A 6,016-nucleotide genomic window follows, 5' to 3' on the forward strand; every position below is an offset into this window, starting at 1 on the left:
TTACACTGTATTTGTTTACAGTGTAAACGAGATACGTGTAGTATTATTTCGTTTACATTGTAAACGAGATACGTTACGACAAATTTTCAGCAGCTATAAAAGAATGTGCAACCCTTTGTATTTTTCACAAACATTTCACTACTTCTTCTCTACCTTTTTCTTCCGAAAATAAGCCAAAATGTCTAGTAGTAGTGGATATTTGGTTGTAAGCGTGTATCTCAAATGTCATGTGAGAAATAGTGACAATGGGGTGATATTTGAGTGTGAGAATCTCATTTTGTTGCGTGCCCGATGAGTAAGTTGTTTGTCCGAGCTGAAGAGACTGGCGTTGGTGGAAGCGAGAGAAAATCGATGGAAAATGAAGTTTTTTGGTTTCCTCTGTTTTGACTCCATGGCGACGAGCATGTGCGTCTGATGTTTGACATCCATGGGGGAATCATGGCAAAACAAGTGATGGAGCTTTCTAGGAGGTTGGTGATGTCAGTGGCGGTGGATCTGGTCAGTCGAACTTTGTGCAAGATGACCAACCTCTCGCACCTAAACCGATACACGTTGCTAGTCTAGTGGAAGACATGGACGTTGACGGTGAGGACTCAGACGAGGAGTATATTGCGGATAGCAATTAGAGTGGTTCTTCTGAAGATGATGACAAGGAGGAGTTTGTACTGGAGATCCCGTTCGATCCATCACGTCGGTATCTTCTGTCTGTCCCGCATCCAATTCCGGCCTTGTCATCTGTACCCAGTCACTGTTGTACATTGGATCTAGATGCGATATAAGAGAAAAATCCATTTTCCAACACGGGTGAAAATGATTACAACTTAGTTGGTGGTATGGAGTTTCAGGTTGGTCACACATTCAAAAGCAGAGATGTAGTCATGTAGGGTGTGAAAAATTACAGCATTCACAAAAATACTAAGTACCAAGTTGTGGAGTCAAATCGATTAAAGTACCACGTGCATTGCCGACAATATGAAGCAGGCTGCCCTTGGAGTCTCCATGTTGCTCTCCGACAGAATCTCGGATATTGGTAAAATCAAGTTTACTTATCTTCTATATTCTCAATTACCATTGTTATGCTTGCTGTGCATGTCAACTACGGTTGTTCTATTTCATTAGCGAGGTGTATAGGATGGGAGAAGCGCACACGTGTTTAGCATCTAACATGTTTTAGGACCACCGACAGTTAGACAACAGTCTCATCTTCTATGTCATCCTCCCGTTGATACAATCCATCCCATCTGTCATTATCCATGTTCTATAAGGTGCAGTTAAGCAAAGTTATCACTTCAAACCCTCGTACAAAAAGGTCTGGATGGCAAAGAAAAAGGAAATTGCGCAGATATAAGGTGATTGGAAGGAGTCATACAATAAGGTGCTGAGGTTGCTACAAGCACTGCAAAGTTGTTGTCTCGGAACGATATGTGACATCAGTGTTGTACCGTACTATGATGGGCACCTTATGGTTAGGGGTGGCAACGGGTAGGGTAGGGTAGGGTTTGAACCCAACCCTAACCCTACCCGCGGGTTGAAAAATACCTAACCCTAATCCTACCCGCGCTCAACCCGTGGGTATCCGACCCTACCCACGGGTTGACAAAAAGAAACAGTATAATGACACAAATATTTCATAAATAACACAAGTATCTCATACACAACATAACCATCAAATAGCACAAATTATCCCATGAGCATTCAAATAACACAAATATTCAAACAACACAAATTATCCTACAAATAACACAAGTATGTCATACACAACATAACCATCAAATATTAAATTACACATAAAAGTCTTTGTCTAAGTAAATAACATAAACATAAATAAATTATTTAATTTCATGTCTCCATAAGCTTTCCATTTGTTGCAACAACACCATCACTAGTCTATGACTTCAGATACATCATCATCATCATCATCATTTGCAGTTTGATAATCAGGTTTTCCACCTATAAATCAAAGATAATAAATTTATTTATTAATCAATCTATATATAAATTTAACATTAGCATAAACAAATAGAAAAGTTAAAACATAAATAACCTCTTTGACGATATGCTGCCCACAACCAGTTTTGATTACACATAAGAGCTTCCACAGTATCTTCATGAAGACTACCACGATGAGGAGCAATTACTCGACCACTTGTTCTAAAAGAAGACTCAGAAGCAACAGTAGACACAGGGATAGCAAATATATCTCTGCAATTCTTTGAAGTGTTGGAAATCTAGCCCCATTCACTTTCCATCAAGCTAAAATATCAAAGTCGGCACTCAAAGGATGAACATCTTCCTCTATGTAATGATCAAATTCAGTCTTCACAAATGAACCATTTTTTCTCTTCTTTTGTCTAATATACAACTGGTAAGCAGCATCATCATCTTGCTCTGCATTCATCTGTAGCTTTTGTGTAGAATCCTCAAATGCGTTACTTGAATTAGACAGATTCTGTTGGTACTCATGAAGCAAGTCATAGCATATCTGTTTGATCCTCTCAATCTTACTTAAGCACTCATCTTGATTTTGACATAACATTGAGAATTTATACTCAAGCGTAGCAAGCTTATACCTAGGATCTAGAATGACAGCAACACCCATCATGCCATGAATTTCTTCCCAATACTTATCAAATTTTACCCTCATACTACATGCCATATTACTAATCAATGGATTTGGAGAAGCAGACCAATTTTTCAAGACAACATTTATATCACATACTTTGTTAAAATAAATGTTGGCTGTTGGAACTTGAGTACCAGAAAATAATTGTGTCACGTCATAAAACAACTTTAATTTACCACAAATTTCTTTAGCAAGGTCCCACTCCTCATTGCTTGGCAAACTTTTGTAATTAGGATCCTTTTGTCTTAATCGAGGAAACACATTTCGGTATAACCATGCAGTCTCTAACATCACATAAGTGGAGTTCCATCTAGTTGGACAATCAAGAGCTAATTTTTTTGTAAATTGAACATTTGACTTACTACACCAACTCACAAAGGTTTCATGTCTTTTAGGGGTTGAAGTCCAATACACCACACTATCATGAATTTTTTCCACACTTTCCTTAACCAAATTTAGACCATCTTTCACAATTAGGTTCAAGATATGAGCACAACAACGCATATGCAACATAGAACCCCCAACAACAAATATTTTGAATCTAAGCGCCCCAACAACTCATCAACCATAGCATCATTAGTAGAGCAATTATCCAATGTAATAGTTGACAATTTTCTATCTATGTTCCACTCTAACAAAACTTTCATTAATGCATTCGAGAGCACTTCACTCGTATGAGGAGCGAGAACATAAGTAAAACTGAAAATTGTTCAAAAACATATTTCAATTATTATCTAAAAGATAAATTAATTTCAAGTAAAAAAATATTAAAAGTCATATCAATTACTAGAAGTATAATTTATAAGATTACCTTAATACGCGCATTTGCAAAATCCATGAACTATCAATGTAGTGTGCCATGACAACCATGTATCCTTTTTCTTGGTTGGAAGTCCACATGTCAGTTGTAACTGCTACTCGACTATCATTTCCATCCATTATCTTAGTCATGTTAAGCTTCTCCAACTCATACATTTCAAAAATGTCCTTCTTGATTGTGTTTCGACTAGGCACTTTAAAAGTTGGTTGCATTGATGCATATACTTCCTTCATGCCAACATGTTCCACAAAAGATAAAGGGTACTCATGCATACATATGGCCTTGGCAATACACCTTCTTGTATAAGATGGATCAAATACAAAAGCATCCGCAGCACTCCTTGCATGTTTAGATAATGAATCAGCAATTGTTGATTGCCTAGAGTTTGCTAATTTGATCCTTTTACAATAGTGGAGCACATGATTCTTCAAATTTGTAGTTCCATTTCTTGGATTGGCTCCAAGAATAGATTTGCAATGGTTGCATTTTGCCTTCCAGTCTTTTTCCTCTTGAAATCGACTAAAGTATTGCCAATAAACACTCTTCACACTTGATTTGTTGCTATTTTCAATCGAAGCGGACTCATCTGGAACAAAATTTGCAGTTGCTTCCACTGGGGGTTCTTGTTGTTGTTCTTCTGTAGCCACATCTTGTGCCACTACATCCATATTGGTACTTGACATTTCGAAGTGAATTCCCTACAAATATATATATGTGACATGTTTAAATACACTTTGTACAGATAGTCAGATATACAAATTACAACTAGTCCAAATAAAATCAAATTACATAATCAAATTATACACACATACATATAAAATAAAATTAAAAAAAAAAGAAAATAATCATCTTGTCAAAGCTAGTCAAAATTTCTATTTTCTAGTCACAAGATTTTAACTTCACTCTTTTTGAAAAGGTATAAGAGCCCCATGAGAACTAAAATAATCCCTATTAACTAATTATTGAAATTATATTTTTTTTTCCTCTTTAAACTTTTGATAATGACAGAAGAAATTGGAGCAAGACAATTGAAAAAAAATAATCAAACAACAACTTTAAAGATACACAAAGTGATGATTTCCTGTTTCAAACCAGAAAAGATATGTAGAAACCATTCCACCAATTGAAACATGCCCAATAATTCAAGTACGACATTAAAATTAAAGCAGTGGATATAAAGCCTTACTCACTAGACAGGTTTGGCTAAATGAACCAAATCACAACAACATTGCTCCATGCCATGAATCATAATTCAACACAATTCATTAATGAACCAAACAACAACAGCATTGCTCCATGTCATGAATCATAATTTAACTCGATTCATTTATGCTTAAATTTTTTTTAAGTTCTAATAAGCTTATTTAGAGTTCAAAACCAATGATGCCAGCGCCAACAATCACAACATCAAACTCTTAAGAAGAACAACTGCAAAATCATACCAATTGGATTCATTATGGCACATAAAACTTAAGTTGACTAAACCACTTCAACAAATTTATTAAACTACCCACAGCAAAACCACAATAATTGTATCAATCAAATTACATACAAACTTGAAACTTCTATTCAAATAACATTAACTTCACTAGCTCTAAATACTTAGATCCACTAATGCACACTAACTCTAATTCACTCAACAACAACACTACTGAAAGCAAAATTTTTAGAAAAGTAAAATTTTTTCTACTATTTTTTCACAAAAATTTACAAACTGAAACTCTCGTTACAAACTTTCTTAAACCCTAAAACAAGCTATAATTCAAGCAACCATTCACATGTTTACCAATTTTAAATTTTTTTTCCTAAAATTTTTTCCCATACAAACTATACAATTTTAGAAGTAACCTCAAAGTCAAATTTCTAAAAGAATAAACTTTGCATGTCGCTAACACGGTATGAAAGTACAGAGCTGCCAAAGCCAAACACAAAACAAGATTATAGATCTTACCTAATAGAAGCCCTTCGTGAACAAACTGGTGACAGTCTTAGCTTGCAGGTCTTCCTCTTCCTCACAGCTTGAGTAGTTCAGGGAATTTGCCTTCTCTTTGCTTCAATGTAATTTCCCCTGTAAGTCAATAGAAAGACTTGTTATCAAAGGGCGAGTGAAAGATTGACATGAATTAGCTCTTAGAACACTCACCCAAACTTCATTCGAAATAGTTAAGGCATTTCGACAGAGTCCAGAGAGATTTGAATTTGAGAATTGAGAGAAGAGGACTAGAGTTTGCGCCGTTGAGAGAGAGTGGCTGTGAAAAATCTAAATTGAGGCCACTAGATTATTCAAAATGGTATTTATATCTCATTAAATGGAAAATACTTTTTATAAAAATAAATGAGTAAAGTTTACAAATTAATAAATTTGGTTCAGTGGCTAGGAACCTTTTGCACATGCTTAAGGTCCTTAGTTCAACTCCCATATCTAACATTTTTAGACATATATAACACATATTATGGGGGGTGCGGGTAGGGCGGGTAGGGTTGAGGCTCAACCCGCACCCTACCCGCTCCGCAGGCCAACCTGCTCCGCGTCCAACCCTACCCGCAGCGGATCGGGTTGGCAACCCTACCCG

This window comes from Arachis ipaensis, chromosome B06, assembly GCF_000816755.2.
Source record: "Arachis ipaensis cultivar K30076 chromosome B06, Araip1.1, whole genome shotgun sequence".
In the NCBI taxonomy this organism is placed as follows: domain Eukaryota; kingdom Viridiplantae; phylum Streptophyta; class Magnoliopsida; order Fabales; family Fabaceae; genus Arachis; species Arachis ipaensis.